This window comes from Manis javanica, chromosome 9 (genome assembly GCF_040802235.1).
Source record: "Manis javanica isolate MJ-LG chromosome 9, MJ_LKY, whole genome shotgun sequence".
NCBI classification, from domain to species: Eukaryota; Metazoa; Chordata; class Mammalia; order Pholidota; family Manidae; genus Manis; species Manis javanica.
Window position 1 is genome coordinate 57,308,348 of NC_133164.1, and position 27,644 is coordinate 57,335,991.

General features: G+C 39.6%; 1 long non-coding RNA gene across 2 annotated transcripts; it reads right to left on the reverse strand.

Annotated features, from left to right (window-relative positions):
- Nucleotides 1-471: 471 nt before the first annotated feature.
- On the reverse strand, nucleotides 472-25,269 carry LOC118973863 (uncharacterized). 2 transcript variants are annotated; one of them, XR_012121079.1, is made up of 3 exons: nucleotides 19,738-25,269; nucleotides 13,716-13,830; nucleotides 472-3,340 (listed from the first exon to the last, which is right to left on the reverse strand). It is a non-coding gene; the product is annotated as an uncharacterized lncRNA (long non-coding RNA). The 2 variants fall into 2 exon arrangements; XR_005063385.2 differs by having other exon boundaries at nucleotides 13,693-13,830.
- Nucleotides 25,270-27,644: the final 2,375 nt, after the last annotated feature.

The window sequence follows — 27,644 nt, forward strand, 5'->3', positions numbered from 1 at the left end:
GTTGGAATTGCTTTTTAGTCTGGGACAATCTTTACTCCTGCAAGTTTTTGACAGAGGAACTTTGTTGACAGCCCAAACTCTCTTTCTCTCTATGCTCTGGGACTAAGGCTTTTGGGAAAAAGTATAGGATGAAACCCTAGTTATTTCTGTTTTCAGTTCTGCTTCATCTTTGTCCTGAGACAATGAGCAGAAGAGTCATAAACTGGTGGAATGAGGGAGAGGGGGAAATCAAGGAAAATAAAATAATTATTTAATATATAAAAATATTCTTCCACTAAATATATTTGCAGTGGAGGATATGGAACCCTTATAGTTTTGAAGACCATAATAATCATTCTGGAAGCAGAGTACAAGATAGCTTGGCGGAGGTGGAATGTGAAATGGAGAGAAAGTTAATTCTAACAGGCACAGTGAGTCAGGTCAGTGGCAGTGAGAATGGAAAAGAGAAGACAAATACAAGAGATTCCAATGGGACTCAATCTATAAGCTAATGAATGTGAAGAGCAAAGAATATGAAGGTATTAATGGGAGGCTTGGAAAAATAATGATGTGGCATTTCTGAATAAGAAAGATCAAAAAGTGGAAGAGCTTATTTACAGGAGAAAAACAAATAAATTTTATTTTGACCTTACCCATTTTAAAAGATGTCAATATCATCACCTCATCGGATTTCCTGGAAGTGTTTGAAAATTCAGAATCACAGCTCAAGAGAGAAATTACACAAGGTGCCTCAAATCCCTTATGGAACAAAGTCTTATTATGAGTTAACTACTTAATTTAACTCAAGTAAACTATGACAGTCTAGAACTACAGAAGGGCATATATAGTTGTAAGAAAGGATTCTTTATATACAGTGATAGGCAAACCATATAAATTTAGAAGCTGGAAAAAAAAACCAGCAGAATTAAAAGAGCAGAGATTTGAAAGATGAAAAACTTAGGAAAGAGGGATTGGTCATTTGTGTCGAGAGCTTCTGGACCTACAAAGCCCAGAACCAAAGAATAGTAAAAAAATGCAGAAATGTGAAGGTTACCAGACGTTTTCCCAAGGCTGACCAAGACTAACTTAAGCAAGACAACAGGATGTGGAGACTCTGCCAGAAATTTGAGTTTGCAGATATGGTGAGGGGACCCTCTTTCAGAAAATCTGGGGTAAATTGAAAGGGAGAAATGAGGTGGTAAAGCTAAGTCAGAAGGAACGGCACAGCAAGGGTGGTAAAAGACTCCAACTCTTCCTGTACAAATTCTTTAGATCTTGGTTAAATTAGTCCCTACCTTATGTTTTCTGTCTCTTTGGATACTCTGCTAAGTATCTGGAATGCTCTTTCGTCTGTCCTTCCCTCCATAACCTCTGTAAGCATCAATTGTAAATTGGGATCTAATAATACTACCTGAAATGTTATGCAGAAAATAAGTCAGGTTGTGAAAGGACCTTGATTAGTGTCTGACACATAGTAAATATTAATACATATCAGTAGTATTTTACTGAGAGCTGTACTTAACAGGAAAATATAGTCCACTCCAAACTACCATAAGGCAATAGGAAAGTAGTATTAATGTTGTTAATATTGGAGAGGAATGACTGGTGTGAGCATTAAGTTGCTCATGCTCCTGGGGAGAAAAGAATTGCCTTAAAGCAGAGCCTGGCCCTAGGCAGACACGGCGTGTAATGGAGGCAAGGATGAGGCAACTCCAAGGGGTGCTTATGAGGGAGAGGGCAATGGTGCAGGGGTGGTTCCTCTATAACCCCCATCAGCTCCATCAGGCCTCCTCCAATAAGCCTACATTCCATGAAGACTTACTTTCAAAATGGATGCCCTGATCCCCCCTTCCAAAAACTGGAAATACTTAATTTGACCTCCCATCTCCCAAAAAGTTTTGAGAACAATAGGAAGGAATATAGCCGAGGGAGGGAAGGCTCTGGGTGGGAATCAAAGGAACTACTCCTTTTTCTGCCCAGCTGAGAATGGGGGCCATGCAACCCGTTTGGTCCTCAGTCTACTTGCCTATAAAACAAGAGGATTTGACTAGCTCAGGGGTTCTCCACAGGGGCAGCACCGCCTCCTGGGGAATGATTTGTAATGTGTGGGAGAAGTTCTGGTTGTCACAAAGATTGTGCAGTATATGACATTTAGCAGTGTGGACAGGGACACTGGATACCCTGCAATGTGTGGCTCAGTCTGGGACAACCAGGAACTGTCCTGAATCTGCCTGACTTCCTAATGACATCGAGATAGGTAAAAAACCTTATTATAGTTACTTAGCCTGGAACTTAACTCTGTTTAACGTATCAAATGAAGTATGTTTTGCATAGTTTTAATATATACTAGCCCCACTGTTTACATTTCTGTATCTGCCTGTAACCTCTGCACTTGCATTTTTCCTTCTGCCTATACAGAGTGACTCCTGATCTTCTCTTAAATCTAACCTTATTCACTATAAAAAGTACAAGTCTCTGGCTACTTCAATATGTCTTCTGAACCAGAGTATCGTATCTGTAAATTTACATATTAAAATATATGTCCTTTTCATGCTATCTCTCCCTTATATTATAACTGGGGCATTTTTAGTTATATGTGTATATAGATTACTAATCTATGACTCTTAGGGCAGAACAAAGGTGTTTTATAACAAGATATTTGTTATAAAACTATTCTTGGGTATGAAAGTTTGCAAGTCACTAGATTAAATGTTCTGATGTTCCTCCCTCCTCTAAAATTCCACAACTCACCATTCATCCACATTATTCTTCACGGAGGGCAAACTACAGGGGAAAAAGTGGAATATTTGACTTGTTGCAGTACTTTATACTGTACTTAACTTGAGTGTATGCTTGATTGTAGTTTTATGCCATGGTGGTGATACGGGTGTTGACCTGCCCCCACTACCGTGAATAGGCTCCTAATATTCATACATCCTAAGGAAATTATCAACAAATAATGGAAATTGAGTTGAGCCATATTCATCTTTACTACCAATTTCTTGTCACTTACACAAAACACATACAGGGCATCTCAATCATGTTTTCAACAAAGACAACTCTCCCGTTAACAGCTCTTGAACCTCAGGACCCGCTACTTTGCCTCAGTCACTTCTACATTCTGTCCTTTTTAAGAGTGTCATCTTAATTTGTTTCGCCACCAAAAGAGATAAATGAAACTGTTTTTCAAGAAAAACAGAAACTGTTGACAGAGCTGAAACGGCATATCCAATAAAGACAGCTGGCAGACAAGTGGTGTTTGGCTGCTCTCTATGCTTCCCGAAGAAAACAACCGCCGTTGGGAGTTACATGCAGTTCTGCAGGGCTTGAACAATCTGAGTCATTTATTTTTGTTTCACCTCTGAAAAATAAAGCCATGGCAAAAAGAACAGAAGTAATGCATATTTTAAAGATTAAATATTTCACTACCTCCCCTTTTATTTTGCAAAATGCAAACCTCTTTATTTTTCTATAACCAGATTACACTTCTATTTTTGCCCTCCTCCACTTCCAACTGATGGCCTGATACCTAATTGACTCAATTCCAAATGAAGTCTGTCAAATTCAGTGATCTCTTAACTATTTTGGGTTTAAAACTTAGTATCTCTCTGGATTGTCTCCTCCACCCCCGACCCCCCCTTATCTTGCAGGGTAGCAGCAGTAGGGAGGTGGCTATCCACTCCTCTGTCTTAGTCTGCTCTATGCCACTGTGCTGGAGCCACGGGTACCTCCTACTGTTGGTGTCTGCTGGGAAGCCACTTCTCCTATCAGAACTTCAATGTGCACACTGCTATTGGAGATGCATCGCCCACCCATGACCCCAGTCACTTCTGGCTCCTTCCTACTCTCAGTGTCTCATTCAAACCAAGGAAAACATCTGTTTCCCACATCCCACCGAAGTCAGAGAAAACTCTCATGTGGGTACAGCCAGACCCATCTGCCCACAGTGCTGCCGGCAGCCATTTCTGTTCTGATGAGTTGTGGTGACTCAAGGATGTTTCTATGGGAACAGTCATTTCCCACAGCAAAAATGAACCCCGAGGGTGAAGTTCTTCTCCTTCACTCTTGGATCTCCACTTTTAAAGGAGAGTAGTGTTCCTTCATTTCTGGCCCCTGCACAGGACTGGGCAATAAGAATGAAAGCTGAGCCCCACAGCTGTCCACGTCAGGGTCCAGCTCTGTTGCTTGATCTGTCTCCTTTATCCTCCCTTCCCCTCCAAACCCAGGGGCACCTATCTATTTTTGATTGACAAATAAGGAAAAAGGAATCTCATATTCCTTATCTTTCTCAGATGTTTCCTGTCATATAAGTAATCTAAGGCTTTGAGGAATTTTGATGTCTTTCTTTTATTTATGGATAGTAATCTCTTTCACAGATTGGTAATGGAACCTTAGATGATTTTTGTTCTGTGAGATCTAAATAGTAATCCTATTCCTATGAATCTGGCTTAGGAAAATAATCGTAAAACTGAAAAAGATTTTACACAAAAAGACAAAATACAGTGTCATTTACAGTAGTAGCCCAAAATGAAAACATTCTATGTCCAAAAACATGGAAGTAGGAAATTACAGTAGTTTTCTGTCATGCAATAATATATGTAACCATTAGAAATTGCCCTAAATAAGGCAATTAGTAACACAGAAAAATACTTGTTACAGAAAGTTAAATTAAAAGGTAAGTGTAAAATACATACCATATTTCAAAGATTTGTTGTAAGAAAAGATTGATACTGATAATTTTTGTATTGATTACATATTGGAATTATAATATTCTGGGTACCTTGAGTTAAAATGTATTTTTAAAATTAATTTTACCTGTTTCTTTTAACTTTCTTAATGTGCTTACTACAATATTTAAAATTGCATACATGGCTCAAATTATTATACACATAGGCCAGCACTGTCCTAGAGACAGACACAAACAGAAAAGTCAATGAAAGTCACTGCATTCCAACAATACACACTTTGGCTCATAAGGTGAACCACCCTCAACACAAAGATGTTTTCAACAGTTACTTCTGTCTCTTTTAAAGCTGCTCTCTTCTCTAATGACTTTTTTCTGTTCTTCTAAGCACACAGTGACGGCTTCTGAGAAATGTGAACCTCTCTTGACCTCATTCCTTTTCCTTAAGCATTTGATGACATGTTGTGTCTCCCCTGAAGAGGAAGCCCCATTCCCATTTTCTACGAGTCTGGCAGCAGCTATCAAGGGGTTAGCTGCACCTGAACAACAGCAGGCACCTTGAATCCAGGTGAGTGGGCAGAACAATAGAAAAAAAAATTTAATGTTAATATTAAATTTGCATGGTCTCTGCCTAAAACCAGTACATGATTCTAAAGCCTGTTACCTGATTCACTGTGTACTAGTCCATGTGACATTTCGTTCAGAGGACACTCTATAAACAAAATATCTTTTAGAAGACAGACTTAAAAATCTCTTTTAGAAGACAGCTCTGTCCCTCCACCTGAGGTGAGGTCATTGCAGGAGGCTCAGAGCTTTATAACTTCAAAAGGCTCCTGCTGGGAGAGAAGGGCTCCAAGGACATTGCTGGGAGCAGAGGCACCCCCTGACCCAGCGACTCAGGCCAAGTGAACACACAAATGGTAAAGACACTGAATTATATAACCAGTGCTGTTTAGCTGGAGCTCTCAGGAACTGATTTGTTGTTTTTCTGCAAGTCAGTAAAACACTGAAAATAACCTTCTGTGAGCTTGACAGACCAAAGATACCCTGATGAAGGCACATCAGTCCTACTGTGACCTACCAACAAGCAGGCACTTTCGCTGTGCTCCTTTATTAAGGAGTGCACATTTCTGCATTTCATCTCTTCTAAAGATTGCTATTATTCATCAAAACATGATCTACAGATTACTTTGGTTTATTTCTGGAAACCATGAGCTCATTTAATTTACAATGAAGGAAGAGTTATAACTGTGTGATGGGAACAGCATTAAATTTCTCAAAACTCTGCCTTTGCTAAACGACAGTCTCGCCACATTCATTTCCCCTCCAGGTCTCTCTAGAGCTGTGGCTCTGATCACATTGGCAAAGCATTTACCTGCTCTCCAAATTTGCCTGCAGGTCTCAAGACCTCAATTTTTCAGGAGCTCTGCTGAACTTGACCCACATTGCAATTGACAGGTTAGCCACCTATTATTTTTTGTTGTACCTTGCCCAGGTTTGCACTTTTGCTCCCCATCACAGCAATAAAGGCACCCTGTTCTCTATCCTAATGCCTCTTCTACCTTTCACACATTTTCCAGTGATGCTCACATCTTGGTCAATTGCTTTTCTGCTCTCGCCTCATCTGAATCAGACTTATGCACTGAAGATCATAGGAGTTTTCAGGCAAAAAAAGGTCATCTGTTTCCTCAACAGGAAAGTGATATAAAGAGAAAGATCTGCAGATAGTTAAAGGTCCTACCCTTCAATGCTGGTATAAACGGAAATGACATTTCATTGCACCAGCCCACAGCTCAGGAAATCCTACTACTTTCTACTGAAAAGAGGATTAAAGAAGCAGGAGGATCAAACAAATCTGCACACTCCCTGGCTAACAGACAGTTTCCCCCAGGGTGACCTTCTGACAGCTGAGACTGCAGGCTTCCTGTGTAATCAAGCGTTTCCTCTCCAGCTATGAAAGTCTGCTCATGCCTTGCATTGCCATTATGGCAGCCCATTGTTCTTGGAGAGTCCAGAGCAAAAAATACCTCTTGCTCAGGGATTTCCTCCATTTGAAACTCTCAGCATAGATCCTGGAAACTAAGGTGACTCTCCAAGAAGACTGTTTTATTCTTTAAATTTAGAGGAAACATCATTAAGACCTTTTGACTGTACAAAGCAGCTGGTTCCTCTGTCTAACCTCCACCACTGCCCACACCTCCCAGCCTTGTATCTAGGTAGCCCTGCGTTCCTAGTGTTCCTGATACTCCACATCATGAATCTGTTTTTTAGGCTTAAAGGGAAGGCTCTGTCTGCCTTCTAATTTCTCCTATCAAAATTTCTTCTTCAGTTGCAACTCCCATGAGGATTCATTTTCATCTCTTATTACTTCCATTCTGCCTTCTCCCCGGGCACAGGGGTTTTCCTTGACACGTTAGTTTGTCTGTCTTAAGCATTTAATGGCTGTCTCGCTTCTGCCCTCCACATTCAGACCTTGTGCATTCTTGTCTAGTCAGTAAGTACATACAAAAAGTCACTCAAGAGTATTTTCAGAGAAAGAAATAGAAAAGCATACATATGAATTATTAAGACAACTAACAAAATTGGCCTATAGACTAAACTGAATTTTAGATAAACAAAATAGTACACCAATGTTAAACCCTTAGAATTTGATAACTTTCATGGGTAACTTAAAAGAATATCTTTGTCTCAGGCGAAAGGAAACAAATGTGGCAAAAGCTAAAAACTAGTAAATCCTGATAAAGGGAATACAAGAGTTCTGTTTTAATCTTGCAACTTTTAAAGTTTAAACTTTAAAGTGAATTTAAAGTTATTTAGAGATAAAATTTTTCCATTTAACTCCCCAGCTGATTCTGATACAGCATATCCATGACAGTCATTTGAAGACCACTGAAGAAACAATGTGAATGTCACTTTAAGAAAGCTAAAGGCACGAGCTCTCATTACCTGTCCTGTTATTTTCATAATAGCCCTTGAATGAATAATCAATGTATTATTTGGAATTATCATCCAAGTAAGCAACCAGGTTGAAATGTTCATAGGTATTAAATTAAGAGAGGAAATTGGCATGCTTTTATACTTAAGCTTCTATATAAACTTTTCATGCAATTACTTGTCTCAACACTTTCAGATTTTTCTAAGATAATTGCATGTGCAATAATGATCTGCCTCTATGCTTACTCATTGTGATCATAACATTAATGGTTATAAAAAAGAAAGCTCAATTTTCTATAGGTACTCAGATCTTTTTGCTTTCTTATTTCCTGCTCACTAATGATAGGACATTAAAAACAAAAGATATTTAGAGAATATGCCATAATAAGATTCCTATTTTAATAACTATATTTTTTAGTACTTGCTATGTGCCAGAAACTTTATCAAGTGCTTTCATAATATATCTGGAAAGGACAGGCTATTCTGCTGTAACTAACACCGTCAAAGATCATAGTGGCTTACAGCAATAAAGGTTTATGACTTTCTCACACTATAGGTACATTGCAGATCAGCAAAAGGATTCTGTTTGTGGTTATTCAGGAAGCAAATTAACAAAGCAGCCACCGTCTTGAACATTTGATCACCAGGCTAGAGGAAAAGGTCTCCAGAGGGTCATGTACCAGCCCCAAAATGATACCCATAGCATCTATTCACAATTCATTGGCCAGAATAAATCGTATGGCCCCACCTATCCAACAAAGACCTAGCATATGCAATGTACCATGGACCTGGGAGGTTGAGGATCCCCTATCTACCAGTACTAATAACTATAAAATATGCATTAAATCATTTCTCCTTATCTCTGCCCAATAGCTTAATGAAGTAGTACTTTAAATTATCTTAATTTTATAGAAAGAAACCCAGGCTAATAGAAACTTAGCAAATTACCCACTTACAGGGAAAAGGAATCTGGATTTGAACCCAGATCTGTGTGATTCCCAATTCTGTGATCACACCCACGAAGATGCTTAACCTTAGCTTAGGTTTTTATGCAGTCATGAAGAAGCTTAGGCACATCTGAATCCCAGCTGGCAGACTCCTTCCCCATATCCTGAGAACACTGATTTTCAGATACAGGGGTACAAATGAACTGGGTGGGATTCCTTTGTGCCTAGACCCCACTTATAGCCTGAAATTCTGTGATCCAGGCTTTATCATCTTCTGGATAATCTTGCTAAAGCATCCCATTGTCATGCTTTTCATCAGCCAGCGAGTAACCATCAGTGAGCCACTCTGCCAAAGGGCGTCCACATACAACATCAGTAGGGGAGGAAATGCTCTATCTGACCGAGATTGAGAGCTACAAGTGATGTGGCAAAGAGTATACAGTGCTACACATGTTTGTTAAAGGGAATGAGTGGCAAATCAGGAACAGTCACCCAGACTCTGACCCCAAAGAAGCAGGACATGAAGGAGCTGATGAATTCCTTGCCCTTCCTCACCCCACCCCCCACCCTAAGAATTGTTCCCAGGCAAGGTGGTTCCCTGTGCTCTCCAGAAACACAATAGAGGATAAACCAATCAGCTGGGTTTCCTGCAGGACTGTCCCTAGCACAGAACACACCACCTTGTGTTTGCTGTTGCTCCTACCCTCCCTCATTGCCTTCTTGTTGTAATCCTAGAATTCTACACAAAGGATCAGCTTGTAAGATTTTATGGAGTCTCTTTTTTCTAGGAATCTGTAGTTAAGACAGTGGAATTATGAAATACACATGCCTAAAGTGTTTTCTATAATGGTGGGATACATATTTGTGGATTTAAGATGCAAATCTATGACTTGGAGTCACCATAATGCTTTATCTCAGCCCTACCCCAAACCCAGGTGAAAGGTGGTATTTCAAACTGTGATAATGAAAGCTTTGTAGTGCTCCCCTGTGCCTCTGACATTCTTTTCTCTCTGATTGTAATGCCTTTGGCCTTACTTGCAGGAACATATTTACCCTGACAGGTTCTGATGCTCACTAGGTACTTCCCTATAAATTCTTACTTACAAACTCTTTATTACCCACAGCCATATACTCTATCTTCCTACTTGTCATACAATCTGATTTCTTTATAGACTTTATTAGCAATGGAGGTAGTTTTGGGTCTCTTTTTATTAACATATGCTTTTATTATATTAAAGTCAAGCAGTGATCTGACAATAAAACATTACTTTCAAAGTGTTGTGATGTTAAATTCTGCTTACAGAAGATGTAGCCTCCCAACTTAGGTTTTCCCAAGGAAAAGATAAATGAAACCATCAATTGCTTTTCAGAATTGATAGTTGCTGCCTCAAAAGTGATTTTACTCAAATACTGAATTAAAACAAAGAAACCCTTAGGACAGAATGAATTGATTTACTTTGGTTTGCATCCACATTTCAGCATTTAGTAGATTCAAAAAGAAAAATGAAAAATGAAACCAATTATTTTGACAGATCTGCCCACATGTTGATGAATTCCTAGGAAGAGACACCAAAATCAAGGCAGGCACCAAATTAAAGGTTAGCTTTGTTCTATAGATGTCAGATTCCAAAATAGTACTCCGACAACAAGAACATGATGGAAACAGAGCTCTGTTTGTTTAAAGCACATCTTTTCAATTTTCAAAAACAAAAATAAATATGGAGAAAGAAAACAATTCATTTAGAGGAAATGTGTATGCTTACAAGTGTCCTTTCTCCAAATGAAACTATTGAGGTCTTTGGAAGCTGTCAGGGCTGAGAAATCCTGAAAAATTACTGCTCTTTTCCCCAAAATCAAAATCTGAGCTAAAAATCCTTCAGCTGATGATAGCATCTGGTTCTACTACATTAGAACCATTGACTCTGTTTATAAAAATTTTACTTACAAATTTAACAGAAAGTGATTTTGGCTACTATGGCCCACATTTTATTTTAAGACTGTATAACTGGTTTTCATAAATTGTTCTTGGAGACCCATTTATCATCCCTGTCCATCTTGTATAAATTATGTCTTTCTCATTTTGTAGATACCAGCTAACAGTGCCATCTCACACTCCTTTACAAGTTCTTCCAATTCAGAATTGCATGGACTTTTACCCTAGTGTCCTCTGTGGTTGCTATTTTATATCACTGGCATTGAGAAAGCTGCCCTTTCTTTATTCAGGTGACCCTCTCAGTTCAAGATAAACTCATTATTAGGCAACACAAAACCCCATTTGTTTATTATTATTATAATTATGCTATTGTTTCTGCTGTCGTTCTCCTTGACTCTACCCTCTGTCTTGGATCTAGTATTTTTCCAATCCATTTATCATGACTCTACTCTCAAATATATCCTTAGAAATATAAATTATTAATTTTGTAGGGAATTTAATTTTCCAAAATGATCCAGTGCTGTCACTCATATTTTATTCCAGCTTATGTGAAATCATCCCTGTTGGTAGATGTAGATCTAATCCATTTCTTGCAGCTGCTGTATGGTTCCTATCATCTGCAAAAGCACCTTTATTATCTTTCCTTCTAGTGATGTCATTTCACCTTTTGTTACCACAAACAATGATGAAATGAATAACCTTACAGATATCTCTTCTACACTTGAACAAGAATTACTCCAAGATATTTACCCAGAAGTAGGATTGCAGGGTCATACTGTATCACATTTAACTTCATTAAGTGTAGGCACATGGTTCTTTTAAAAGGGTCCACCAGCAGACACTCTGTCCAGGAGACCATACTTCTCACAGAACGAACAAAAGTCAGTGTTTATTTTTGATTCTCATTCCTTCTTTCCTTTCTCCTTACTTTAGGTTTCACGGGGACATCTTTTTTCTAGTTTCTTATTATTTGCTAACTTTTCATTCTGAAATGTCTGAAATGAATGATGATTGACAATGACTTTACTCTATGAGGTAAACCCCTTTTGAAATATTAGATGAACTACTAAGGGCCAGGACATTTAGTTATTGCCTCTTCTCTGCTTCAGTTGTTGCAGAGCATTTTTCTAGGCACCTATATTACAGCACATTATATTTCGGTCTGTGATTAGATTAGTTTTGCTTGGTTTTGTTTCATTTTTAATGGCTGCTTCCCAATTAGTCCAAGAATCATGACAGGAAAGATATTTTTCCAGCTGTCACCCCAGAGCTCCTATTACAAAACTTTGGTCTGAGAGGATGTTCAACAAATGTTTGTTAAATTGACTTAGCCTAAGGTGGCACAAGTCAGTTTTCTGAGGTGTCACAAGCTGCTATTCCAACATGCTAGATCTCAAGTGTTTCAGTGAAGCCAGCTTAGGTTAAAGATGTCAACCACAGCCAAATCTATAGAAATCCAAGACTTAATGTGAGGTTTTCAGAGAACCAATAGTCCTGGAAAACCTGAAAAGGAAAGTTAAAATTGGATGCATTACAATTTCTTCTGAACTGTAACAGGGAGAGCATTAATGCTAGTTTGAACAGCGGTGGGTAACAGTGACTACAATGCTCTCTGTTCTTATGGTTAGTCATTTCAGCATCAAGCAAAAGACTATAACTCAAAAAGACACATTAGGCTTTAAGTATGACTCTTAGACTCTTACTGAACAAGATGAGGTTCTCCTGCCTGACACCTATCACATGACATGTCGTGTTAAGGTCCATGAGTCTGTTTGTGGTCTGAGAGCCGAGATTCTTGGTGGCTCCCAATAATTTCTTTTAAGCCACAGTCATTTTGTGGCTGAGTCATCCCTACTTTAAAAGCCTTAGGGGTGTGTTTAGAGTACAGATTTCAGGTAAATTTGAACAAGCACATTGGTCATAGGGAAATGACTAAAGAAGTTGTTAAGAAACAACTTAAAAAGCAAAACTGGTTCTTCCTCTAGTCCTAAGTAAACCTAAGCAAGTCTCATAGCTTCATTATTTCACTATTTTCTCAACTGTAAAGGACTATACCAAAATATGCCTCTTACTGTCCACCTGCACCACTGACCCCAAACTAGGGGAAAAAATCACATGCAGAGTGGTGACAAATCCCTGTTTGAGCTAGTTAGTTATCTGGATTGGGTAGCATGACATAATAGTCTGGGTAATATGAGGTAGAGCAGGGACATGGGACAAACATCATGATTAATCTTTCCTGCCTGTGATGAAAATGCCACAATATAAATAGTACAGTAAGAAGAAGAGGGATTACATCTTAAGGCTAAGATTCCATTTTAAAAACCAGGGAGTTAGAGGTAAGATTCCTAACATATTTTACAGTAATCAGCCAATAACTGACCCTATCTTAAGGCAGGGCAAACAGTCTTAAATAATATGGCCCCACTGCTTGAGAGTAACCACTGTCTTGGAGAAGAACAGGATCAAAAAATTACTTAAGTTTATCTTAAAGAATATCCAAAGGAATGACTATGGATAATGACATGTCTCTCACTGTAGATAGACATCACAAGACCATATATCAAGCCTATGTCCCCGGCCCTTTGTGCCATTCTTGAAAGCCTTGAAAGACAAAATCCTTAAGCCGTTAAGCACACCTTCTCTCTGAGGTTACCCACACTCCCCTTTCTTTCAGCAGGAACTTTGCCTTAAATAAATCCTTTTTGCTGCTCAACTTACTGCATTTTGTCTCTGCTCTTTCAGGCCTCTTGGGAGCTTAATAAGAGACCCTTTTTCCCAGTTGTAAGCATCTTTGTTACTTTGCTACTTCATTCAATTTTCTAGACTTAAACACAAGTTCTCTCTCTCTGTTACACTTCAGACAAGTAGGGAAGGGCTACTAAGATCTCTGATTTGGGCCTGCAAGTTCCCATTGCCATGGTGACCTGGATGAGACTGCAGCTGTACAATCGTGCTCTCTAGTAGTCTACTCAAAAATCTCCTTTCTTTGCCTTTGGAAAGCACTTATAATATAATCTTACTCCATCCAGGGCTCTGTGGCTCCCCCAAATTCTGGATGGTAGAGGCTTAATTCCCATGCTGTGTAGATTCCAGTGGATGCTGGATGCCAGGTGCCCCATGCCAAGCAGGAGTTCAGTGAACTTTCCTTTCCTCCCTCTGCTCTTTCTTGCTCTCTGTTGTCTGCATGTCTGCTGCCATCTGCTGCTACTCACGCTTTAATGAATTCCTCTCTTACCGACGGTCGTCCAACCTGTTCAAGAATTCCTTCTCAATCGGAGTCAAGAATTCTCCCCCATCTAGATTCAGGTTTCACGTAGTGCACAGGGAGAGACCTTCCCAGATGCAGCTGCCTGACAACAAACAGATAAGCAAATGTTTGTCCTGTAAAGAAAATGTTGGCTGGGGATGAGTGTCTGGAAGAAAAACAGCCTGGAAATGCATGTTTTGACAAAGTGGGAGTCTGCATGACCATGTAAAGAAGGAGATGTTTAGGAAAACTACACAATTGGAAGACTGAACAAAACCTTTGAGCTAATTCTAACCTGAGCAAATTACCATGGGAACAGAAAGTTTACTATAAAAAAATGATGTTAGGGACATTTAGAGTCACTTTTAAAGTAGGGTTTATAATGGCTAGGAGAAGAGAAGTTCAGTCTGGCATTAAATACCCTAGAAGTACCTCTCCCTATTTAATTTACTTCTAGTGTCTTTGGCACATAATTTCATTCATTCATGTAATAAATGCATTTGTGACTGCAAGTTTGTGCACAAATGTGAGCATGTGTATTGAGTATGCACATGTGTGTGCATGTGTATGTGCTCATATGTATGTGTTGAACACAGGTGCTAAGCCCTAGTTATAGTGGAGAATGGGAAAAAACATGAGCTCTGCCTTCCTAGGTTAGTTTTTAAGCAGAGGAGTGACACCAGATTATGAGATGTTTTGAAGACCAGGACTGACTATATCAAATTCATACATGTCTACCACAGTGCCTTAAAAATCCTGTGTTCAGTTAAATATTTGCTAAATAATTTTTTAATAATTTTGCATTTTAGATCATTTAAAAAATAATTTTAAAATGTCAGTTTCAACTTGAAATCACCATCAAAGTTGTGATTTGTGCCAAAATAATGCACTGTTCAACATGAATAATGTATATATATTTGCAGATAGATAGATGACAGAAAGATAAATGGATAGATACACACAACACACACACACAGACACAATTTGAGCATCATCTTTGGTTCTTAGATCCTGTTAACAGAATCCTCTCAAGCTAATTAGATCAGATAGGCATTTATTAGAGAATATTGGGTGATATACAACATCCAGGAGGGCCAAGACTCAAGATTAGATGCTACACAGGCAGGAGCAACTGCAGACAGGAGAAACACTCTATCCCCTGTGAGACTGGCCTAAGAAAAACTTCATTCCTGCTACAATCCAGCCCTTTCCTCAGATTTTCATCAAAGCTGACCCAGAAGAACTAAATGTTTCTACCACCAGGCCAAACATGCTTGTTCCCTTCTTCCCAATACCATGTTGCATAAAACCTGAGCTACATGTGGAACTCTGACTGCAAGGGAATGTGGGCATCACAGCCATTAACTTTCCAGACTCCCCAGTGCCCAAAAGGCATATTAGGAGGGAAATTGGAATGAGTAACAGGCAAGCCAACCCATCCTGAGATTGCCTCAGTTTACACTGAACTGTTGGTCACAGCCAACTGTCTGGCTGGAACTGCACTCCTTGGAGAGGACCATAAAACAGAGTAGAGGGGAAGGCTGTGCTCACTAGAATGCGTGTTGGTGAGATGAATAAATCCTTCCCCTTACTCCTGTTCATCATCTCCTTCCCGGTGCTAGTGGCAAGCAAGAAGTGACCTTACACATCTGGAGAAACTTAGGTTTTGAAACTGAATGAACTGCATTTCCTCAGAGGAAAATAAATGCCTGCCTGACTTACATCACAGAGCTCTTGTGAAGGTAAAGCATAGGTGTGTTGTGTAGTGATCTCATCGGCACCATGTCCAGATTCTGTTCCTTCTGGGAGACCTCTGTTTCTCCTGCCAGCATACATCAGTCTTATCACAGACTCTTCCTTTCATTTCACCTGACTCAACTGAATCAGTCACCAAGATCTGTTTAATCTACTTCAAAAACTCCTCTCAAATCTAAGCTCTCCCTTCCACTTCCACTATCCAGGCAGTTGAGTTTCTCATCCTGTTCATCTTGGTTGTTACATGTGTTCTAACTGTTCATCCCGCCTCTGGCATCACCAACTGCCCATTTGTGCATACTAAAAAAAGTGAGAGCATGCCACTTCAGTCTTACTGCATCAGAATTCACACTGTGGAAATGCCGCCACCTGAGCAAAGACCCCTTTCTAAAGGGAGGGGAGAGTGATTGCAGTAATGACTTAGGATCACTTGTTAGTTAGTGATCAGTGTTAGAAGTTTCAGAAGGGAACAAATTGAAAATTAAGTGATGTTCCGGGGCTGACTTCTAGAGATGGATCATTATTAAAACAGGAATATTGTCTTTGTCAAAGGATGTTTTCTAAACCTCCACAAAATTCCTCTGTTTTCCTGATCTCATTAGTCATGAATTACATAACTTTCAAATTTTTCTGCTTTATTATTTCATCTTATCTCTGTCATTTTCATCATGTACCTCCCCTACCTAGTCTCCATTCCTGTGAGTTTGCACACAAAAAATAGGATATTCTGTCTTACCTCTATATTGCACCAAATGGTACATACATCTCAGCACATTCTCAATGCTTTCCCACATACCTTACATGTCTTAGTTTTGAGAGAAACACCATCCATGTCTACTACCTAATTTGGAGCTTCCTTTCCAGGTTTTAATTTACCTCAAAATAGTTATTTCTCTCACAAGCAGGGAGCTGAACAAACTACCTCTAATAAAGCAAACCATATGACACTTTTTAAAGTAAATTCTAGGTCATTACTTTATTTTTACACCCAGTACCTTTTATATCCAGGTAGCTTCTAAACAAAAAGAATACAGTATACTAAACAACTTACTTGGGAACAGATAGAGATAAGCATTCTAGCATAACACTTCTAATGCCTAATTATTTTAAACAAATTCTTCACTCACAGAAATTACAGAAAATCAGAAACTGCCTATTAAGGCTGTGCAGTATGAAAGGTGCTTGATCAAGAGGGAAAACATATTTTTAGGAGATAATTGGGAGAAGCATATTTAACATTTCCAATTTTTTTCCATTGAGATTGTGTTTACTTATGTGAGTTTGGAAATAAATTACCCTAGGGCTAAAAATGCAGAAATCTCTGGCCATTTCTGTTTCTTTTGGAAGATCCTCCTCTGCTTATTTTCTGGATGTATGTTGTCAGTGTTCTTACCTAACACCCCATCACTCATCTGTCTGTAGGCTTTCTCCAGTCATCTTACCCCTTGGCTACATACCATCAATATGGGGGTGACCGCCATATTTATATCTCCAGCCCGCAATTCTCTTCTGAACTCCAGATATGAGTGTAAAGATAGCCTCTTAATAAGTCTGCCTGATCATTCCAAGAGCAGTTTATGCTCAATCTAGAGTGAAACTTGATTTCCTGCTTTGTTACTGCTCCTGCCCCTGACTGCCTGATCTCAGTAAATGGCACCAGTGTTTACCTAGTAGCTTCAAACCCAAACCCTGGAGTCACACTTTTTATCACTTCTCCCTCACATTTCACACCAGTCTTTCATCAAGCCTTGGCAATAGAATCTCTATAATTTAACTCAGGTTTGCCCGTTGCTCTCCATCTCTAGTGCCAGTCCTGCAGACCAGCCATCATTGTTTGTTGCCTGAACTACATCCATAGCCTACCACATTCAGTCTTGTTCACTCTCTAAACTTGGTCTGAGCAACAATCATAGTGATCTTTGTGGAACATATATTGTCCTTCATCTCTGTTGTGTTCAAAAATATTTCAATAGGTTGAGAGACTGTATTTTCCAAAGATGGCCACAATAACCCCATCACTCATGCTCATGTGACCACATATGATTATGTCTCTTCCCATCAAAAGGTGGAGTATAACTCCCCTCAGGCTTGAGTCTGGGGCAGCCTTTGATTCACTTCTAGTTAATGTCATGCAGTAGAATGATACTGTGGGACATCTGAGGGTAGGTCAAAAAAGGCCATGAAACTTCCATCTGATGTCCTTGAGACTCTTACTTTGGGGGATGCTAACTATAAAAATTCAACTACCCTGTGACCGCCATTCTAGAAAGGTCACGTTATAGGCACTGCAGCTGACAGCCTCTGATGAGCTCCCAACATCAGCTGCCAGCCATGAGGGAAACATCTTGGCAATTCAGCCCTCTTGGGACTTCAGCTGAGTCTACCTCTAGGCAACACCTGAACAAAACCAAAGGACAGAATCTCGGCAAGAGGTGCGCAGTTGAGCCATTTTTGTATTATGGGACAAAAAAATTTAAGAAAGACAAAAGTCATTCTTACACCACTAAATTTTGGGCTAATTTTATCAGCTTCCCCTTGCCCTCAAGATAAAATCCAAAATCTTTTCTGAAATCTCTAGGGTCCTGACTATCTGCCTCCTGGCTAGTCCTCTGGTATCTTCTCTTGTCTTGCTCACCAGACTTCAACCATACTCACCCTTGCTTATTCCTCATTAAGAATTTCACTGATACTACTCTGCCTGCCTGAAATGCACTCTCTGCCTGCAAACATCAACTCAGCCCTCAGGTCTGGATTGCCATTTCTTCAAGAGAGCTAAAGGGACATGTGACAAGGTGGGAAGGTTTGATTATTGTTGTTGCTATTCAATGGAAGAAATTAAGCAGAAGTATCCAGTAATGGGAATAAGCTTGTGGAAAGGGAGTTGAGGATAGGGGAGAGAAAAGATGGTTAATGGAGAAGGACGGGCTTCAAGTACTTCATCCCTGTGTCATACGTTGAAGAGAAGAAAAATAAGAATAGGTAGCATGTGGATATCTCCTGCATTCCCTACAAACCTACTCCACCTAGACGAGGCTGACCTGTAGGGACTGCATCAGGAGGCCTTCTGGAGGGAGGAGAGAGAAGTGGGAATATTTAGTCTCCCAGCCTCATCCCTTTGGGTTGCTTCTGGCTGGCTGCTTTCCTCACCTTGCAATGGTCCCAGCTCCTCTCAAAGTGGCCTTCTGCACACAGGCTCCACTGGGATTCCTCCCTACTGCAGTCCCCTACTAGCACCCGGTGATCCACTGTCCCCTGGGGTTCCCTATACCCAATTAATGTCTTTGTAAATCATCTGTTCATTAAACCATCCTCAAAGTATCCTAATTTAAGTGTGACATCTGTTTCTAGCTGGGCCCCTGTCAGATACAGGGAGGAATGCTGATGAGTAAGTAGGTGGAAAGGGCAAGGGAATGTGAAGCAGACAACAAACTCAGTATATAATACTGTTCCAGTTAAATTAGAAAAATGAGAAATAAATCACTGAAACAATATTGTCATTAAACCAAGAAAGGGTAAAATGAAAGGGCTAAAGGATTGCCATCTGTATCAAAATATAGAAAGTGCTTATAGAGAAAAAAGTCATCTTTCATTAAACAAGGGAATCGAGCTTTTCTTTTTCTCACATAAAGTTCTGAACTAGCAGAGTCAAGTTAAGGAGAGAGTATGGAAAACAAGACAGATGCGTCATTTTTATTCCTTTCATGTTATCCACACATGGCAAACTTATGACATCACCCTTGCCACACACATCACAGTGGCCTCTGCCAACTGGAATACCTTAAGTGGTCTTTTTCTTTTTCTCTAAGTTTTTCTGAATTCAAAAATCAAACAACAATATTTTTGAATAAATGCCTAAATCAGGACAGATGCACTCTCCCTAAGATCCACTGGGCCTACACCAATTCTTGAATTAACCCTTGCTCCTGAGGAAGAATAGCAAGGTATAAATGAGAAATTCTAGTACATGGTAAATGGCCACCATCTTCAACATCCCCACCAAGCTATTTTTAAGGCTTTTTATATTATTATTATAATTGTTATTATTATTATTAATTATGCTTTGACTGCTGGAGAGAAATGCTAAGAGCACTTATATACCATCCTTAGAACATCTGTCCTGTGCCAGGGAGTATTCTAAGAAATCATGTAAGTCATATCACATTATCCTATGATGCATGACATTATTACTCCTATTTTCAGATAAAGAAACAAAAGCACAGAAAAGTCAGGCATGTTGCCAAAGTCACACACTTACCAGCTGTGTTAGCAAAGGCGCACAGGACAGCGAGATCATCTCATCAGGGATAATTCACAACTGGAACACTTGACAGATGAGCTTTTATTTTTCTTTCTTTTCTCTTCTTTGTAAGTGCTAAGAAATGGTCTACAACTTGGAGATTTGGATATGTTTTGACTTTAGGCTTCTTCGGGAAGTAACAAAGAATTCCATTCTGCCCTGCTCTACCTCCCGGGAAAATCCCAAATCCCATACATTGTCATGAAACTCTTTCCTATAATTTGCCAGTTTGTCATTCATATGGTGATTCTAGGAAATCAGCCAAAGAAATGGATTTAACACTGTGCATTAGGATAGCTGTCATTTAAAAAAAAGTGGAAAATAACAAATGTTGGTGAGGCTGTGAAGAAATTGGAACCCTTGTGCATTGCTGTCACAAATGTAAAATGGGTACAGCCTCTGTGAAAAATTTTGGAGGTTCCTCCAAGTTAAATGTATAATTACCATATAATCTAGCAATTCCATTTTTTGGTATACCCCAAAGAATTAAAAGCAGGGACTCAGATGTTTGGACACCAATGTTCATAGCAGCACTATTCTTACTAACCGAAGATGGAAACATCCCAAGTATCTATGGACGCTGAATAAATAAATATGTTGTGCCCAAAGTTGTGAATCCCAGAAGACCACCAAGGAGCCAACACCGATGCAAAAGCAAAGAGCCTTTATTCAAGCTAGCTCAAGCTCAATCTCTCATCTACACCATCACAGTGGCAAGATGCCAGAGAAAGAGAGCGAGTTTCAATACCACAAAGGTTTTACGGGGTTCTAGGGCAGTTGGTGGGGTGATGGTCATGGCTCTGGTCAATTGGCAGGGTGAGCTCTTTGCTGACTGGAGAGGAGAGAGACCAAGCTCCGATTGGGTGAAATAGGATCCAGGTCCTGATTAGCTGAGGTAGGATCCGGGTCCCAATTGGCTGAAATAGAATCTGGGAGCTTGCCCTTTCATTCCCCCCTTTCCCCTTTCTCTGGATCCTAAGAAGGGACCCAATCATGGGTCTAATAAGGTTTTGCAGTTGTAAGGAGATAAAGGCTGATACTGTTGTCTTAGCACCATTAGCTGGACTGTATTAATTCTATCTTTAAAGTTATCAGTTTATTGAGGATACATGGTCTAAAGGTAAGCAGGAGTAACAAGATTACTAGGGGCTTGTATTGAGCACAGAGGACTATCAGTTGGACGGCCCCCACGTGTTCTCTGACAATCTGGACCAGCCTGTTGATGATACAGGGCCAAAGGGTTAGTAAAAGGAGTAGGATGGCAAGGGGTTCTTGAATACTAAAGATAATTTCCTGCCTTGATTTCTCTCTGGGACACTTGCACCTTGGTTCAGGTGCACATCAAAAGACTGCATGCCCAGACTCTAAGGTGGGTTGAGATATTGTCTATTTGCTAAAGAATCCTGCCTTTTACTATGCCATCTACAGCTGGGTCTGCATGCTAAGTCAATTGCTCAGCTTGCAAAATTACCTAGTCAGATCTCAAGGAGGGAAGACAGCACATAGGCCTGGGCCTTTTAGTATGCTAAAGTGAATCTTATACACGATTACAAATGATTAGCATAATAAAACATGTGCTACTCTTCTTTATCTGGGGAACATTAACTGATCTCACTGAAGAATGATTCTAGAGCTTAATGTTCAACATAGTTTTAGTAGGGCGGGGTTTCCAGCATGTAGTTACGTTGCTCTGATTGCAAATATCCTGCCTTGCTTTCTCCAGAGGCTCTCACCTTATTCTGTCTAGATTATGGTCCCTGTCTCATTCTCCCCTCTACAGATGGAGACCCTAGCTGCTGCTAGGGAAAAGGGGCGATGACCGCTCTGGCTGCTTCGTGCTGAGAGGGGGCACAGTAAAGGGTGCAGCTAGGTCTCCATCACTGGTCAGTTGAGAGGGCCTCAGAAGGTTGGCACTTCTATTCTGGGTTTCATTTCTATTACTATTTGCAGTTTTGTGGCTTCTAGGCAAGATAAAGCAAATTGTGTTATTAGGTTAAGTAGCAACATCTGGAGTTGGATTTTCTATTCTGGAAGGACAAACTTGATGAGATTAAGAATGCATGGCTGAATATGAGAACTAGAAATATGAAGACTCTAATTGAGAATCATAGTCAGGTATTATGGGGAAACTATAATTCTGGATATTAGGATTTAGTATAGATAAGACAGCATTATTGAAACAACACTTTTCTCTAAAATCACCCTTATTTTTATTAGAATTAGCCAGATTAAGAAAACAATTAAGAATTGGCTTGATTATTTGCATAAGTGCAGCAAGAAGAACAATTGATTACATAGGCTCTTTAAAACGTGCCTTGCTGGAACTTTTTTAAGGAATTTCAGATTGAACTTTTAAAGGCCTCTTGAGGCCAGACAGCCAAGCCAGATTTGCCATCAGGTTTTGCCTGCAGTACCTGTAGATTTGGGTGAATTCCTCTCTTCTTGAGGTTCCTGCGCCTGCCAGGAAGTGACTTTCCTTACTCACCTGGTAAGGCTGCTGGTAACCCTGTAAGCAAGGTACCAGGCCAGTTCTTCCAAGGGGCTTTGTTGGCTTTATAAAGTCAATCTTAGTTCCTTAAAGCTGTCCATATCTGAGTTTATGCACAGGTCTCTCAGGTATGACATTCCAGTCAAAGCCTTGATAGTATAACCTGTGTTTTTAATTGGTCCTCTTACAAGGAAAGCAGATTCTTATTGAACTTATGCAAATAAACATACTGCCATGAAACATAAAAATACTGAAAGCTTTTAAATTCTTGAGGGGTCAGGTAGAGAGAAAGATAAATGTTTCAATTCTGCTTATAAAGGTATTGTCATTCATGAAACTGTTGTCAGCTTAAGAGAAAAAGCTTAAAACACTTTATCAGCAACATCTGAAACAAAAAGTCACAAAACCATCTTCCTTAGTTCACTTAATCCTATGTAACCAATACCTGTTCTGCTGAAATCTAGTTCTTTACTAGTGTAGGAGTAATAAAACAGTGACTATAAATGGCAAAAGACTTACAAATGACAATGGTTAAAGATCTGATGAGAGCTTACTGCAAGACAGTAGACATAAGGAAATTCGGATATTTCTGTAACAAAAAAACATTCAGTAACAAAGTTTAGCATCATTCCCTTTGACAGTGCTTTCCAGGTTATTAAGCAGGCAAGTATATATCAGATAAATAAGCCAAATTAGTCAAATACTTTCTCCAATGAGAAAAAAATTCCTCTGACATTTTCCAGGGGCCCTCTGGAAAATATCAGAGTTAACTAGAGGTAAAAGTATCTTTTTGAATTTGATTTTGGGAAGTTGTCGGAAGAAAGTTTATTTGGCACTTGCTTAAATAGTATTATAGATTGCTATGAAGCAATACTTATCTATTTAACCAGAATGACAAAATACCTCAAAGGCAAATAAAGAAGTTTACACAGTTGTTAGCAAACTTTAGCTTTTAGTCTTTTTAATATTAAGATGACATTTTCTTAAATACTCAGACAACTCATTGAGACTTTAAGCATGAGAAACTTCTTTGACAAAACAATTAGAAAGTCTTTTGCAATCTTTCAACATTAAGAGCAGACTAACAGTTTAAGAAAACTTTGTCTTTTTAACTGAAAACAAAATTCTAATTTTGCTGTGTACTTGATACCAAGATTCATTTGCTTTAATTTTACATACCATGACTATATTAAATTCTTCCAAAGCTTTCTACAACTTTCTTCTTATATTTAGATTTCTCTTTCTAAATAAACAGCTGTACTTTACAATAGTTACTTTCTTTTATCAAAAGACATGTTCTTTAGGATGCAGAAATGTTTTCCTTATTACTTTAAGTAGTTTTAATTAGAACTTAAAACCATTAGGTACCTTAATTTCTAGTGAACACTGAGAAGCAGGCTATTGTAAACTGTTACACTAGCATTCTTTAGATTGACAAATTTATGAACATTTTATTATTTCTGTAACTATGAGCTTTACAGCACAATCTCTCACTAAACATAAAGTATATCAATTTAGCAAAACTTTAAGATTTTAGGTTACTACAAAGATTCTCAGGCTGCAGGTAGGTATACACACTGTAACACACAATTAAAGAGGTGTTCACTTGCCACACTCATTTAGTTCACTTCATTCATAACAACTATGCTAAATTACTTACAAGACCTTTACTGAATATTAGACAAAGCCAAGCCTTTAAGCATTTTATTCTTAAAAGATTTAGCAGATAACATCGACTTAAATGACCTTAGGTAAACTTAGGCAGCTGGTAACTACAAGGACATGCCCGCCTCAGGCAAACCCAAATTAGCATTAATGCTTAACATTTTTTTATCAGATTTTCTGGAAGTTTTAGAATGCCCAATTTTCACAAGCACTTGTCTTTAAATCAGTTTTATTAATACCATCCAGAGGTAGAAAGATATTTTCATTTACACACTTAGACACACAAACATACAGACTGAGACATAATGATAACGTTTCCTCTGGCAGCCATCCGACATTGAAAACTGGCTCCTCACTAGAACAAAAAGTCTGCCACCGACCCTTCTGGACTTCCACACTGAGGTTGTTAGCTCTTCCCCTGATATCTTTAACCTGTAAGAGAGTGGTTGGATTAAATGTTCCCTCCGGCAGCCAGCCAACGTTAAAGGACGGCCACTTGAGGTGCAGAAAACATGAAATTTTCTCTTCCTGATGTCCGTGCTCAAATTGTGAGCTCTCTCCCTAATGTCTGAGAAAAATGGTCTGTCATGAGAGACAAGAGGGTCATCTTCACCTGTCCCATTTCTTCTGTCAACAAGACTAAGACAAACACAACAAACAACAAACAGGCACCTACAGAGAAGAATCTGCCACAGCCGCGGAGGCAAAACTGAAAGTAGGTTGAGGGCCTGTCAGACTGCAGCGGCAGCTGACTTTCCTCACAGATAAGGACCTCATCCTCCAGATGGGGACAAGGGACGTCTCCCAAGACCCCTGGTTGGCGACCCGCCAGCGCATCCGCCTAAGTCAATGCCGACCCAGATACAGATTGGAGCTCCTACAGGCTTATACAGGCTTGCTCGCGAACAAAAACAGTGAGACACAAAGACAGACAGATAATTGAGTGCACTCACCAGCCGGCACAGGGCTCTCCGGGTTGGGGGTCCTGGGGGTCTCTGGGATCCCGGACGAGCCCCCAAATGTTGTGTCCAAAGTCGCAAATCCCAGAAGACCACCAAGGAGTCAACACCAATGCAAAAGCAAAGAGCCTTTATTCAAGCTAGCTCGAGCTCAATCTCTCATCTACACCATCACAGTGGCAAGATGCCAGAGAAAGAGAGTGAGTTTCAATACCACAAAGGTTTTACGAGGTTCTAGGGCAGTTGGTGGGGTGACAGTCGTGGCTCTGGCTGATTGGCTGGATCTAGGGGTAGTTGGTGGGGTGATAGGTCGTGGCTCTGGTCAATTGGCAGGGTCTAAGGGTGGTGGGTGAGCTCTTTGCTGACTGGAGAGGAGAGAGACCAAGCTCTGATTGGGTGAAATAGGATCCAGGTCCTGACTGGCTGAGGTAGGATCCAGGTCCCAATTGGCTGAAATAAAATCTGGGAGCTTGCCCTTTCAAATAAAATGTGACATACGCATACAGTGGTATATTATTCAGCTTTAGAAAAGGAAGGAAATTCTGACACACGCTACAACATAACATTGAATGTATTATGCTAAGTGAAATAAGCCAGACAAAAATGGACAAATATTGTATTATTCCATTTAAATGTGGTATCTACACAAAGAAAGTAGAAGGGTGGTTACCAGGGGCTGAGGGAACGTGGGAGAGGGGCTATGGTCTGGTTGGAAGGATGAAGAAGTTCTGGAAATGCATAACCATGATGGTTGGGCACATTGTGAATGTACTTAATGCCACTGAACTGCACACTTAAAAATGGTCAAAATGGTGAATTTTATGTTAAGTATATTTCATGACGATAAAAAAGGTATGTTTAATCCCACCTGTGCCCTTCTCTTACCTCGGACAAACCACAAAATTTCTTTGAAACTCAGTTCCTTGATTTGTGAATGAATGAGATGTTTAGATTTTTCAGAAATCACAAAGTAGCTGTCTGTAGATCAGGCAGAAGCAACAGACCTTGTGTTTTTTAAAATACCTAATTTAGAGCACTTAAAGAAATTTTGCATCAAAATGCAGATTTGCTGCTTTTATTTAAGGAGATCAAGAGGCCTTTCTACTCGGGAATGAGTAGCTAAAAAGATCAATGCTCCTGCTCTTGTGTCCAAAAAAAAAGCTCAATTGCAAGTTCACAAATGTTTTGGAAAGAATCAGATAGCTCAAGTGACAGGGAATGAAATTATCCCAAAACCTAAGAGACAGATGCCGGCAGGGAGAGAGAGCACATGGGCACTTGCGTACCTGGGGCAGAGAGACAGGGACACCAGCAGGAAAGGTCCAGCTGGAGTAGTTACTGACTCGATGGGGGCAGTGGGGGCCGCCAGGAGCTTGTGTGGTCCCATGAGACTGTAGATAGAATAGGATTTTTCACCCTCTTGCAGAATCCTTCTCCATAGACTCCACTTGTGAAAAAGCCCTGAGAAAAAGTCCCATGCAGCACAGGCCTGGGGAAGAGACAGCAGTTTCTGTTGCAAAGGGCACAAAGTGCCATCAAAATGCTTCCCCCCATTGCCCTGTGGTACCATTCCACTTTTGGGGATTCACCCAAAGGAACTGAAATCAGGCTCTCAAAGAGATGCCTGCACTCCCATGTTAGTTGCAGCATTACTCACAATAACCAAAATATGGAAACAATCTAAATGTCCATTAATAGAGGAATGAATAAAGAACATGTGGTACACACATACACTGAAATACTATTCAGCTTTTAAAAAGAAGGAAATCATGACATTCATGACAACACAGATGGACCTAGAGTAAGTTTTGTTAAGTAAAATAAACCAGACTTCACTAGCTATAAGATTCCACTATATGATACACTAAATGAGGAATCCAAAATAGTCCAACTCATCAAAGCAGAGAGCAGAACGGTGCCTCCCAGGGGCTGGGTTTGGGGAAGGAGGCTGGAGAGTGGCCGGTGGGGAGGTAAAGGTCAAAGGGTATGAAGTTTCAGTTATGCAAGGTAAGTCTTGGACATCTACTACACTTCATAGTGCCTACCGCTGACAATACCATATGGTATACTTAAAGATTTGCTGAGAGGTCAGATCTTATGTTCACTGTTCAATACTACTACTACCAATAATAGTGGTGGGAGGAGACTTTGGAAGATCATAAATATGTCTATGGCCTTGACAGTGGTAATGGTTTAATGGGTGAATATTTATCCCCAGACTCATAGATGTTGTATATTAAATATGTAGAGAGTTTTACATGTCAGTTATACCTCAAAAACATGGAGATACATATATACATATATATATTTGATGAAATAATTTTGGAATTTTCCAAACTTAATGACAGACACTAAAGCACAGATGAAAGAAGCTCAGAGACCCTCAAGCAGATAAATTTAAGACAAATACCCAAGTACATCATATTCAAACTGCTGGAAACAAAAGACAAACAGGATTCCTGAAGGCATCAGTGGTAAAAGACACATTGCACATAAAGAAACAAAGAGACCATGCAAGCTTGACAGCAATGGACTATCCCCTTTAAAGGACTAAAAGGCAAAACCTGTCAACCCAGAATGTGTTATGGCATAGCACCTGTTAAAAATGATAAAATAGATTGCCTCAATGTTAAAAAGTTTTGCTCTATAAAAATGCTAATGAGAATGAAAGCCACATATGTAAAGAACTCTCAACACTAAATAATAAGGAAAGAAAAGGAGGGAGTAAAAGCTCTGAATAGACCTTTCACTAA